This window comes from Dromiciops gliroides, chromosome 6 (genome assembly GCF_019393635.1).
Source record: "Dromiciops gliroides isolate mDroGli1 chromosome 6, mDroGli1.pri, whole genome shotgun sequence".
Lineage (NCBI taxonomy): Eukaryota > Metazoa > Chordata > Mammalia > Microbiotheria > Microbiotheriidae > Dromiciops > Dromiciops gliroides.
The window spans coordinates 5491316-5505970 of NC_057866.1; positions in this window are offsets into that span (position 1 = coordinate 5491316).

Here is a 14655-nt window from a genome sequence, read left to right on the forward strand (position 1 = left end):
GGTGCTTATGAAATGCTTTTAGCCAATTGCACTGCCTCCCTACACAAGTAAGGGGCTCAAAAGGGTGGGGCATCCCGGGCCATTTGTGGGTGGGAGGGCTCTCTATTCCCTAGTCTCCTTAGCTTGTGACACCTGCAGTTTTAATGAGTCTTCTAGCCTAGTCAGGTTGGTGGCAAGAGAGAGCGAGGAGCTAGTTACAATAAAAAATGAGGGGGGTGGGAAGAGGAGGAAACACCAATGAAGGCGCCTCCTTGTATATCCGTGAGACCCAAACAAGTGACACCCCCAGATAAATATAATAAATCTGGATCCAGGACCGCCTTCAACCCAGCATCAGGCAAAGAGCTGACCTTGGGCCAAGCTTCCCAATGGACAAGAGCAGCTGATGGTGAATGCTTTTCTCAAGGTCGCCGTGGCAGATCCCCAGAGGGGGGGCCCCACCCCTGTGCCACCGGCGGCACTGCTCACGCAGGGACTTGGTCATCTGCAGGCAGCCTTGGGGCCAGGCAACTGTTAATTGCGTCCTGGTGCTGAAGCCAGGAACCACCTAACCCTAGCCATCTAAGGATGGGGAACAGCACTGTTTGAACTTGAAGGGAAATGCTGGAGGGGTGGAGGGAGGGGGATGCACCCAACGCTTTTGCAAACAAGCTCTTTACTAAAAATACAGCTTTTCAGCAAACCTTCCTGGCTCCTTGAACCAGGCTCTGCTCCTGTCCTTTTCTGGACAACATCAGCTAAGATGTATTTGGATTTTGAGCTGGGATGGAGCTGGGATCATTGGGTGGAACCCTGGGGGCGGCTGGGTGGTGCAGTGGTTAAAGCACCGGCCCTGGATTCAGGAGTACTTGAGTTCAAATCTGGCCTCAGACACTTGACACTGACTAGCTGTGTGACCTTGGGCAAGTCACTTAACCCTCCTTGCCTCACAAAAATCATTGGATGGAACCCTGTCATTTCAGGGATGAGGAAACTGAGGCTCAGCACCTAGCACAAGATTTAATCATTACTCACTAGTATATTAGCACAAGGCTCAATAAAGACTTACTTGCCTGAAAGCTTAAAGGATTCAGCCAATCTCATGCTCCTAGTAAGTGACAGGGGAGGATTTGAACTCAGGTCTTCTAGCTCTTTTCATCCCCTTTAACACACACCGCCTCACCATGGAAAACCAAGCATCTTGAGCACACAGTATTGTTGTTAGCTCTAAGAGAAATATGGATTGGGACTGGACCGGTTATTTCAGTGGCAGCAGGAACTCCTAGGTGAGGAAATTCTCTGCACCAGTGTAGATTGGCAACTTTTATGAACCTTAAAGTCTTAGCCAGCTGCCTTCAGCTGCCTGAGAAGTAAGTGACTGCCCCCAGTCACACACAGTCAGAATGCATCAGGGTAGGGATTTAAACCCAAGTCTTCCTGGTCCTAAAGATGGTAATGTTAATGTGTAGAGAGGAAGAGGCCAACCGAGAGGGAGTCTAATAATATGAGAAAGCGTGGAAACCAGGGCTTCCAAAGCCAGAGAAGCAAGTAACCAAAGAGAATATATTCTAAGGCCCTACTATATGCAAGACCCTGCTCAAGCCTGCAGTCCTCTCTCTGGAGCCAGGTCAGAGGATCTTTGATAGAAGAGACCTCAGAAGTCATTTACTCCAAACTCCTCATCTTGGAGATGGGGACTCAGGCACAAAGGTAGTAAGCACCAGAGCAGGGATTGAAGAGTTCCCCAGACTCCTTAGTGGCTGTCTTTTCCCTGTCCCTCCCTCAGTGCCTCCTCTCCCCTTAGCTCTGAGACAAGATGCCTGGCTCCATTTTTCTAAGAGTTGGCATTTTTAAGTGTGCTAGAGTCTCAAAATGATCCTTTTTTCCATGACCAAGATCTAGAGGGCTCCTGAACATCTGCGGGAAGGAAAAATCAATGCGCTCACTATATTTAGGAAGCGCGGGCTCGTTTTCGCCATCCTGATGTTTTGGTGCCGGCTGCCCTGGCACCCACCAAGAGAGAAATGATTCTGGGTCAAGCCTGGAGGGGCCTCAGAGAACTTATTTCATAATAGTAACTGCGATCCATGAATATGCAGGCTTCTTTTAAGTGCCAACTAAAATCCCACCTTTTCCAGGAAGCCTTTCCCAGCCTCTCTGAATTCCAGTGCCTTCTCTCTGTTGTTTCCTATTTATCCTGTATACAGCTTGCTTGGTTTATATTTGTTTGCACATCGTCTCCTCCACTGGACTGTAAGATCCTTGAGAGCAGGGACTGCCTTTTGCTTTTTTTTTTTTTCCTTGTTGGCCAGAGCTTACTCTAGCATCTGGTACACAGTGTACTAAACACTTTATATTATAATCTCATATGATCCTCACAACAACCCTGGGAGGGAGATACTATTATTATCCCCATTTTACAGATGAGGAAACTGAGACAAATAGGTTAAATGACTTGCCTAGGACTACACAGGTAGCAATCATTAAGTGTCTGTGGTAGGATTTGAACTCATGGCTTACGGACTCCAGGTTCAGCACTCTATCTATTGTAACATCGAGCTGCTTCTCAATTGTAAAGGCCTTAGATACCTTTTCATTTAATTTACTCATTTGTGGTATTCAAGGTCATACAGGTAGTAAGTAAACTTCTGGACATTGGAATTTGGCAAGAGAAGCTACTATTTTCTTTCATAATGAGGCCACTAGAATTTTGACCAAGAAATAGCACATTTGGGAACTGTTTTTTCCCCTTACATGGAAGGCATCACCCAATCAGAGGTCTGTCCAATAGGAAGCAGCATCAGGTGACCTCTGACCCAGGCTCTGTAGAGAAAGGGAAGAGATGGGGATGAGTCTAAAGCCTTTTGAACTTTCTCTGTCCATGGCCAAGTTCTGCACACATCTTTTCCTTCTGATTTAATCCACTCAGACCATGCACTGGAATTAGGAAAGAAAAGAGATAAAACCCATTTTTCTTGGAAGGGTTTGATCGCTGACATAATACATAGCAAAGCTCAGTTGTGTAAATACACAGAGAGAATTTTAGGATTCTTAGCCCTGGGACGATGAACTATAAACCGTAAAGGCTCAGAAAAAATGTAAATACGTATTTTGGCTATTTTTAACATCTATTATTTACCATGTGGGGCCAGTGATGGTCCATTGTGTGCATTTGGACAGATTTAAAAGTGCACATTTTTTCATATGTTCTTACCCAGTGATTAATCAAGGTGGGTGCAGCCCCAGGGAAGCCAGTGTTGTTGTCATTGTATCCTGGGCCGCAGTTACACTGAGCTCAGATGGAGCCCTTCCACCATGGCCGACCTGAGCTGAGTGCCAATCATAAAGTTAGTTCTCTCTCTCTCTCTCAAAAAATCATTTAAAATTTGGTGCTATTTTTGTAGAATTCTTTCATTTAAAAAATCTGGACTTGTGACTTTGTAAGATTGTGGAATGCCTGACGTACAAACATCCTCTATCACTGGTCTTAGAAAATTGCCTAGGATGATGAGAAGTCAAGTGACCTGGCCAAGGTCACAGAGCAAGTATGCTAGAAGTGGGACTTGAACCCAGGTCTTTGGGGTCAGCTATCTATCCACTACATCCTTTTCTGTTTCCTTCTGCTCTTCCTCTCCTGTCCCTCTCCCCTCCCCTCTTTTCCCTTCCTCTTCTCTCCTCTTTCCTTTCCTTTCCTCTCCTCTCCTTTCCTTTCCCCACATTTCTCTATAATATATGTATGTATATATGCTCATACATACATAGATATAATGTTACATACATATTATCTACCAAGTGTCCCAAAAGTCTTAGTGTACTTCGAACTCTTAAAGCTTAAACTGCACCAAGACTTTCGGGACGCTCTGTATAAGCCATCAATATACACACATGTATTTAAAACACACATGTACACATACATACATACAGAAGCTTCTTGAGGAGGACTGTTTTCTCTTTGTCTCTGAATCCTGTCATTTAACACAGTGCCTGGGGCACAGTTGAGCCCTGAGAAATGCTCCTGGACTATTTGATTGACAGGTAAGACAGTGGACATTTCCCAAGGACTTTAAGGTAAAAGCTTGACATGGATTATGTCACTTGGGCCTCTGAGCTATCGAGGTATTATTGCCACTTTATGGATGGAAAAACTGAGTCTCAGAGGTAAAGCGACTTGCCCATGGTCACACAGACAGCCAGGTGGTGCTGCAGCAGATCAAACACTGGGCTTGGATTCAGGAAGAGTCATCTTTAAGAGTTCAAATCAGACCCCAGACACTTAACTAACTGTGTGACCCTGGGCAAGTCACTTCACCCAGTTTGCCTCAGTTTCCTCATCTATAAAATGAGCTGGAGAAGGAAATGGCAAACGTCTCTAGTATCTCTGCCAAATAGGGTCACAGAGAGTGAGACATGACTGAACAAAAATGACAGATGGTCACTCAGTAAAGGTCAGGAGCAGGATCTGAATCCAGATTTTCCTGACTCTGAAGTCAACAAGAAATTATACACACACATGGTATGTGTAAGTATGTATACATGTGTATGCATATGTGCAGATATAAGTTCATATCTCTCTATATGTGTGTATATGTATATGTGTTATACATATGCATACACAATATAAATAATATATTTATAGACAAATATTTTATATCACTTAATATGTGGCAGGCACTGTATTAGTACTTTGCAACGATTATCTTATTTGAGCCTCACAACAACCCTGAGAGGTGGGGACTATTTTTATCTCCATTTTATAGATGAGGAAACTGAGTCAAATAGAGATTAAATGACTCGCCCTAGGTCACAAACCTAGAAGTGTCTGAGACTAGATATGAATTCGGGTCCTCTTAACTCCAGCCCTAGAGATCTAGCCACTGTACCACCCAGCTACCCATAAATACGCATGTCAAAAACCCCCAGAAAGAGCAGAACCCTGCTACAGGGGTTCCCTCAACTAGAGAATATGGCCAGTCATTAAGCAATTATTAGGTGCCTACTATGTACCTCAAGCTTGTGAGGATACAAAGAAAGGCAAAGCCACTCCCTGCTCTCATGGAGCTCATATTCTAATGGGGTGACAATGTGAAACCAACTCAGTGCAAACAAGCTATGGACAGGAGCAAAGGGAGAATGAAGTAGGGTCCTGGAAAGGCTTCCTTGAGAAGGCAGAATTTTAGCTGAGACTTGAAGGAGGCAGCCATGGAGGCTGAGGATGGCGCATCTGCCTTCCATACAGATGGACAGTCTGGCACGAGGAATGACAGGAGGCTGCCATCACTGCATCAGAGAGTGGCTCATGGTGAGGTAGGAGGAGGCCAGACTGGGAAGAGCTTTGAGTGCCAACAGAGAGGATTCTGTACAAGGTCCTGGAGGCAATAAGGAGAGGCACTGACATTTACTGAATAGAGATGGCATGGTCAGATCTGTGCCTTAGGAAGATGCATTTGACAACAGAATGGAGGATGGATTGGACTGGGGAGAGACTTGTGGGAGGCAGACCAATGAGAGAGACAGACAGAGAGACAGAGAGAGACAGAGACACACACAGATACAGAGAGAGGCAGAGAGAAACAGAGACAGATACACAGAGGAGACTGAGACACAGACAGGAGACAGAGAAGGGGACACATACGAAACATGTTGGGAAGTAGAAATGATAACATTTCACAATAGATTGGATCTGCCACACCACCACCATCATCATTGCTAGCATTTATATAGCACCTACTGTGTGCTAGACACAGTTCCAAGCGCTTTACAAATATTGGTTCATTTGATCTTCACAATCATCCTTAGAGATTTAGCATATAATAGCAAATAGTGAGGAAACCAAGGCAAACAGAGGTTCAATGACTTGCCCAAGGTCCTACAACTAGTGTCTGAGGTTGGATTTGAATTCAGGTCTTCCTGACTCAGGCCCAGTGCTCTGTGCCCTGTAGTGCCCCCTGGCTGCCTCACACATAATTGTGGGAAGCCTTGCCTGAGAAGACTCAGCCCTTCAAGAAGCCCAACCCCCAGGCTCCCGTCAACTTCCTTTGACTTACTCTTGACCTGACCACTCATAGCCCAAAGGTGAAACGATTGAATTCCCTCAAGTGACTTAGTTTCTTCTGCTCCTCTTTTCAACAGCCCAACGTCCCCACAACCCCAGCCCTTGCTCTGTGTCACCTTCCCTGTGGTCAACTGTGGCCCTCTCAGGTATCCATCCAATCACTGGACCCCTAAGGAGGCCTGGGCTCACACATGGAGTGTGCCTGTGTGGGGATAAGGGATGGAGCAGGCCAGGTTCTGGGATGGGTGTCGCCCCTACTGTGACTGCTTGAGTCTGATAGAACTGGAGCCAATGTCACTTCTGTACAGCTCTGGGCTGGCCAAAACAAGAGGCCGACTGGGCTACGGAAAGGCACGTTAGCCACTTCTTGGGTTTGGCACATGGATGCCTGCACGGAACAGAGACATGGGTGAAAACAAACCAGAACTTAGTTTAAAACAAGATTATTTATGCTTCAATAACAGTTTGGGAGACTTTAATCCAATGTCCCCAGCCTTGAGGGGTCAGCTCCCCTGAGAAGGGAACTCCAATTTGAAATTGCTGGTGGGAAGGGAAGAGTTGGCCTTCTGTGAAGTGGTGAATCATCCAGTGGGGACACAGTGGGTTGTATGGACATGCGTGCAGAGCCAAGAGTCCCCACCGAGTTCTAAAAGTCCAGAAAAAACGGTAAAATCTAAATCGTGTCAGTTCAGCTCCATAAAAATCCCATGGGAATGCTAAAAAACAAACAAAAACCTGGAAACCTTGACAAAATGCTTTACTCACAATCTTTGTAAAGGAGGAAGTGGTTGTTTTATCAACTACATTTTACCAACAGGGAAACTGAGGTCCATGGAAGTCATGTAACCGGCACAAAGTCATACAAGTGAGAAGTCCAGGAGCAGAATTGGAGGCCAGGAGCCTGGGGCCCTTTCTCTTCAACTGAAGAAAGTCATAGATCTGTGACCATTCCATGGGCAGCTGGCAAGGAAGAGCAGCTGAGGAAGGCAACGGGTCATCTACGATGAAATGGACAGTGCAGGTTTCTGAAGCAAATCTCTGTGTCGTGGGGACCCAAGTGGGCAACAAGAGGCCCAGCCTCCTTGGCAGCAACAACAGAGGGAGGCTGGAGCTGCAGCTACTTGGCAGCTCCCCAGAGCCTAGTAATCTCAAAGCTGGCCTTCTTTTTCCAGGGTAGCCCACGGTTTGTAGGTTCTAGCAAAAGTAATGGAAACAGGGGCAGCTAGGTGGTGCAGGAGGACCTGAGTTCAAATCCAGCCTCAGACACTTGACACTTAACTAGCTGTGTGACCCTGGGCAAGTCACTTAACCCTCATTGCCCTGCAAAACAAAACAAAAACAAAAAACAAACAAACAAAAAAGTAATGGAGACTGTGTCTATCAAAGTGAAGGGTTCCACACACATTCAGGCCTGTGAGAGCTGGCATCGGCACTGTTGCATCTCAGAAATCTTGATTTCCAAAGAGTCACAGGGGCACAGAAAACAGGGATTTGTCATATTAGTCATGAGATTTCGAGCTGGGAGGGATGGCAATTTCACCTTGTCCGATGCCCTCCCTTTACAGGGAAGGGAAGGGATCTAATCAAGGTCACACGGGCAACAAGGAGGAGAGCTGGGCTTTGTCCATTCTGTGTGCGAGGTCATTTCTCTGAAAACACAGTAGCTGAATTCTGAGTCAATCCAGAGTTTGTCGAAGATGATGGCTCAGAGAAAAGGCCAAAGGGAATGAACATCCCAGATTGGGATCTTCCAGTTCCATATGACCTCACACTGCCCAGTTACCAGCCAGAGGCTACAGGTATTATTGCCTATGTGGGAGTTGCTGGGTTTTTTCTTTAAAGAATGACCCCCAATCTAATTAATAGTGCAAATATTTAAGCTGGGGATTGTACTGAATCACCGAAAACACATCCTGTTTTTTATAGTAAATAGTGTCTGTGCCAGAGCTGATGGCCATAAAAGAGAGGGGGGCTGGAAAAATACACAGAAGATTTTAAGTCATCAGAGATGTGAGATTTCTAGAGTTCAAGCATGTCCAATTTTTTAAAGGACCTTTAAAAATGAAAGGAAGAGAAGAAAAGGAAGAGATACGCCTGCCCGCCATTAAAAAGAAGGGGGGAAAAGGGCTAAGATGAAATGAGCTTTTTTATTCCAAATTTTTAAAGCAAAGTCTGCTTTTCTGGAAGAATCGCCCCAGTCCAAACTTAGCATTTTGTTTTGCTTTGTTTTTTAAAGGTCAAAGAAAGACGAACAGGGTGAATGCAAGCACCCAGTAAAAGCCAGTTTTTCTTTCCGCAGACATTCGGAGAGGCATTGGTCTGGGCCCCTTACAAACACATAGGTTTGGAGTTTTCCTGGTGCTTTTAGCAGATAAAGCCATATAGGAGCAGGGATGCTCACTGGAATGAATGTTACCACCTTCTAACAAAAGGCTGGTTGCGGGGAGAGGAAGGGCATTTTCCAAGTTCATTTTCTACAGAAGGAAAGAGACCCTTTGTCCGCTGCTATCGCCTCCCCCCCAAGAGACTCAGGGTGTTCTTTCCCAGGGATCTAAGATCACACTGAGGCCTGGTACCCAAAGCCTCCTGTGAACGAAATCAGTCTGGGCTGGGCCCTTCCAGAGATTCATTGACTTCAGTTAGAAATTCTCAAGTTTTTTTCTCTCCCACCGGCAGGAATTCCCCTCAGAATCAGCTTCCATCAGATCTTCAAATGACCACATCAGACACACAAGGGAGAAGCTGACTGGCTGCTTTGTTAGCTCCTTCCTCCCCAGCCCCATTTTATATGGCCAGGCTGGGGAGGTGGGGGGGGGAGCTCTGGAGCATTTACAGAAAGGAGAGAAGGGCAAACAAAACCTGGGGCCCACAAAGAGTCATTGGAGCTTATTTCCAGGAGCCTGAGCCCCACTGGCTTTCTCCTCTTGGAGGTGGTGGGAGGAGAGGGCAGCAAGTAGGTGTGATAACCAGCAGCCAGTGCTTAGAGGTGCCCACCCCATGAGCTCGGGCATCAGGAATTAGTTGGCCCCTGTGCTGCAGCTTGATTTCTTTTAAGAGAAAAGCCATCCCCATGAGTGTGTGATGGAGACCTCCAAGATTCATTTTGGAAAAGCTCTTGTAGGCACTCTAAGGAAGCGTAGGGAATAAAGAGAAAGAATTGCAATACTAAAGCTTTCCCTCTTCTTCTCCCTCTCTTTTTCATCCTCTCCTCTTTCTCCTTTTTTTTCTCTCTCTGCCTCTCCCTTCTCTCCCTGCACCCCTTTACAACAGCATCCAACAGAATAATGAGGCATTTATTAAGCACCTACTGAATGCTAAGTTCTGGAGATAGAAATAGACACATTCTACAATGCTTGCTCTCTCAAGAAGCTTACATTTGACTAGGGGCACACAATGCATAAAAGAGGGTTCATGCTCATGCCTATTTGAGACAGACATAATTGCCAGGAGTAAGTAGGATGGGGAAGTGGGAGGGTGAAAGACAGGGCCCTGAAGACCTTAGGGAGGGAGCAGCAGAAGGCAGCTAGTCCCTTATTAAGAGAATAGTTGAAGGGCAGCTAGGTGGTACAGTGGATAAAGCACCAGCCTTGGATTCAGGAGGACCTGAGTTCAAATTTGAGCTCAGACACTTAAAACTTACTAGCTGTGTGACCCTGGGCAAGTCACTTAATCTCAATTGCTTCACCGAGAGAGAGAGAGAGAGAGAGAGAGAGAGAGAGAGAGAGAGAGAGAGAGAGAGAGAGAGAGAGAGAGAGAATAGTTGAGGGGGCAGCTAGGTGGTGCAGTGGATAAAACACTGGCCCTGAATTCAGGAGGACTTGAGTTCAAATCCAGACTCAGACATGACACTTACTAGCTGTGTGACCCTGGGCAAGTCACTTAACCCTCACTGTCCTGCAAAACAAAACAAAACAAAACAAAAAAAGAAGATAGTTTATTCAAGGGTGAGAGTACAGCAGGGGTGTCTCCAGAAGAGATATGGGTGCAAGGGTCAGTCAGCATCTGGCTCTCAGGGAGTGTCCTGAGCTTAGTAGAACTAAGCAATGGGGCAATAAGGGCTTCACCTAATGGCTTCCTTCAGTGGTAGATGGATGGGGCTAGTCTGCTCCTTCTACTCAATGGTGGGCCGAAGCAAGGTTGGGGGAAGATCCTGGGTCCCTTCTGTGGAAGCCAGTGGAAAGGCCTGGTCAGTCTCTCAATCAATCAATAAAAGTTTATTAAGCACCTACTATGTGCTTAAAGTGCTGGGCATAGAGAGAAGGTCCTCCCATCCAGTAAGGAACTAACAGTCCAACAGGGGAGGCAACATGCAAACAAACAAGTTTCATTCTGGATAAATTGGAGATTGAGAGAAAACAATGGAATTAAAGGAGAATTGGGAAAAGCTTCTTCTAGAAGGTGGAATTTGAAGGAAGCTAAGAGTCCAGGAGGCAGAGAGGAAGAGGGAGAGCCTTCCTGGCAGGGTGCACAGCCAGGGGAGATGCCTGGAGTGGGGAGATGGACTGTTGGGTCAGAGGAACATCAAAGAAGCCAGTGTCACCGGATTGAAGTGAATGTGGGAGGAGGGTGAGGGGAGCATATGTTGTAAGAAGACTGGAAAGGCAGGGAGAAGCCAAACAAAGGAATTTCTGCTTGATCCTGGAGGGGATAGGGAGCTCCTGCGGTTCATTGACCAGGAGAGGTGACCTAACCTTTAGGAAAATCACTTTGCCCGCTGAGTGTGGGATGTCCTGGAGTGGGGAGAGACTTGAGGCAGGGCAGTGATGCCCCAACAACTATTGCAATTGTCGGGGTGTGAGGTACCAAAGACCTGCACCTGGGTAGGGGCAGTGTCGCAAGAGACAGTTAGATGCAGAATTCCCATGAGGGACTAAGGTGCTTCCCAACATGGCGCCCCAGGTACTTTGAGAAGGATGAGGGCTCATAAAGAATCAGAGCCACAACGGAGACCCGCACAACCTTTTGTGGTTTTGCTCTGTGACCATGTAAAGATGTCCCCTTAAACACAACCAGAGAGGCTTCTGAGAAGGGTGGGTACAGGCCAGGGAAGAGCTGCGCTAGGGTGTGGAGCTGGTCAGACATGTGGCCACTTCTTATTTGATACCATTATTCTAGCTAATGAGGTGCTAAGCTCAGGTGGTTCTACTTTGCTGAAAGAGTGCAGCAAGTAGTCAGTGCCTCATAAATTTCTGTATCCTGATTCATAACCCTGATCACCCCACCCTCATTAATGCAAAAACACTGATATTTCCAAATATCTCCCCCCTCCTGGCACACATACACTCCAAATCAGGCCCCAAGGCAAAGTCATCTCTGTCAAACCTGCCTTTACTGAACTTTTTTATTTTAATTAGATAATTTAATTTTTTAATTTTAATTAGAACTTTTGCTGATAAAAAGGGCAAATATTGGCCTCACAATTCTTTGTTTCTAAAGATGGCTGAAAACAGGAAATAGCTCTGTGGTGTGGATGCGTGCGTGCGTGCGTGCGTGCGTGTGTGTGTGTGTGTGTGTGTGTGTGTGCATGTGGATGTGTGTGTGTGAGAGTGTGTTTTCTCAAAGGTTGAGGAAAAAACAACACAGTCCCATGAAGACAAAGTATGAGAAAATCTGTTTTCCATTTTCAAGCTTCATGCGGGTAAAGCAAATCCAACCCTGGTTGTTCCAGAATGGACAGACCAGAGACAACTCTCCTGAGGGGTTAGAGACTAACCTGAGCCTCCTGTCTTGTTTCCTGGCCCTACGCCTCAGTGCCCATTCCCAGCAGACAGACACTGACTCAGGCAAGAAGAAACTCATAAAATGATAGGATTGTGCACTGGGAAGGACCTTAAACCATCTTGGTCCAACAAATGACGAAACCAACAGTGTCAGTGACAGCTATAATGCTCGCTGCTCTCAAAGCCCACCCCAGTGGCCATGCCGCGGACAGACTGTTCACTGGTGCTGTCACACCGGGGTTTGCTGAGGTCGCTTCCAACTGTCACATTCAGTAATTCAGTGACTCATAGTGGGGGGAAGGGAGAGGACATGAAACATCAAGGGAATGCCAGTCCATACAGTTGAGACTCTGTCCTGAGACTGCCCCCATCCTTTCTTTTTTTTTTTTTTGGTATTTTAGTGAGGCAATTGGGGTCAAGTGACTTGCCCAGGGTCACACAGCTAGTAAGTGTTAAGTGTCTGAGGCTGGATTTGAACTCAGGTACTCCTGACTCCAGGGCTGGTGCTCTATCCACTGTGCCATCTAGCTGCCCCTGCCCCCATCCTTTCTGAAGTCCTGGCCCAGTGGGGTCTGATGATACAGTTGGGTTAATGTGAACTGGCATAGGCTTGGTTACACTTTGGCACTACTGGAGACTGTCATGGTGATGCGGGGAAGAAAAGGGGAAGGGAATGAACATTGATCAAGTACCTACTGTGTGTCGTGCACTGTGCTAAGTGCTTTTTACAAACTCACATGTCAAAGAGGGCAGAGCAATGAATGGTGTTCCATTGTGTTCTGACATTACATGAAAGAAAGCAAGAGACATCGGAACCAGTCAGGAATGCCAATATCTCACCTGCTGGAAATTTGTCAGTAAGGAGAGGGCGGAGGACTCAAGAAGGCAAGCTGAGCATGTGGATGAACCAAAGAGAGGCTGGGAAGGTGTTAATCTTGTACCAGGGATATATCCAAAGAAGCAGAAACAGATTATACTCATTCTAGACAAGGTCCTCAAACTGCTTTTTTGTCAATGATCTCCTCATCTCTGAATGAAACAACTACATACTTAGGGGCAGCTAGGTGGCACAGCGGATAAAGCATCAGACCTGGATTCAGGAGGACCTGAGTACAAATCTGACCTCAGACACTTGACACTTCCTAGCTGTGTGACCTTGGGCAAGTCACTTAACCCTCATTGCCTACAAGCAAAAAAAAAAAAAGAAAGAAAGAAAAAGAAAAAAAAGAAACAACTACATGCTGACCACTGATGTAGCAAGCATGATAAGAAATAACTTCATTCCCAAACCCAGTTTAGATGAAATAAGAGCAGGAATTCAGGTGTTAATTAAATCTGGAATGGGGAAAACTGAAGAACTTGAAGACTTTGAAAATCTACATATAACACAAACTTCCAAAGTGGCACCAAAGCGTGAAATGGATGTTAAAAATAATTCTGATGTCTTGAATAATTTTGAAGAGGGGGCTAATTTATTAATTAATGAAAGAGACATTGCCCTTTTAGTAATTAATGAAGAAATATAAAAAAAGCCTTTGGTCTTTTTTATTCTGAAACATGAGTGGTGGGCATGTGGGCATGGCTTCTTCTTCTTCTTCTTCTTCTTCTTCTTCTTCTTCTTCTTCTTCTTCTTCTTCTTCTTCTTGCGTATTCTGCTGCCATATCACACTGGTGACTCACACTGAGCTTGGGATGAAGTAGAGCTCCCATCTACTTCTCTGGTGAATTATGGCCTGGTCATACCCACTTCATCTTGTATTTGTGAAATTTGTTTTTCGAAGTCAAGTCAAGACTTTACATTTATCCTTTCCAAAGATCCTACTAAGAGCTTTTGGGTTCTTGATTCTGTGACCCAATGGGCCAATCCAACCCTCCCAGCTTGGTGATGTCAGCAAATTGGGTGGATATGATGCTTAGGCTTCATACAAGTTGATAGCTATGAGAACAAGGGGAAGGCCCCTTCCAGCTCTGAGCATCCATGCTTTTAAGAAGCACTCTAGGGGCAGCTAAGGGGAACAGTAGTTAAAGCACTGGCCCTGGATTCAGGAGGACCTGAGTTCAAATCCAGCCTTAGACATTAACTGTGCGACCCTGGACAAGTCACTTAACCCTCATTGACCCCCCCAATAATAAATAAAGTATTCTATAAGCACAGAATTGTTATCCCTGTGACCAGCAGAGAGGGGTGACATTTGGAGACAAAGGGAATCTCCAGAACGACTCATCTCACAGCTGAGAGAAATGTTTCTTCAGTGTTGGATCCATAAGACACCAGGGGCAAAGGCTGTAACACCCATGATAACTATGTAATGGCAGCATGTTGCTGTGGAAAGGACAATGGATTTGGGATCAGAAGATGTGTTCCACGCCGTGTGACATAGGAGGAAGGATTTTATGTTTGGAGTGAGGGAGATAGTGGTTCAGACCTCACCTCTGACACTCCCTGAGTGACAAAGGACAGTCATTTTAGCCCACAAGCCTCAGTGTCCTCATCTGTAAAATGGGAGTGAGAATGCTTCTAGACTGGACCTCACAGGACTTTAGGGAAGCTCCAATGAGATGATGTCCTTAAGACAAACCTCCAAATGCTGGGCACATGTCAGTGGTGATTATCAGAAGAGAGCTTTGAGCTTCATGCATGGATGAGACCGAGTTGAACAGTAACAACTGTCGTTGAAACAGCGTTTTACACTTTGCCAATTGCTCTGGAGTGTGAAGGTCCCAAAGAGGGATTTGTCTTGAAGGCAGCCTCATTTCTGAATGCCTCCCATGGGCCTCATGCTTTGCTGAAACCCTTCTCACCTCCCCAGTTCCCACCCTCCTTTGTCCTTCAACTTCTTCCCCGTCAACATCCTCCAGGCCTATTCCAAGGTCGTCTGTGGTTCTAACCAAACAAGCCCATGT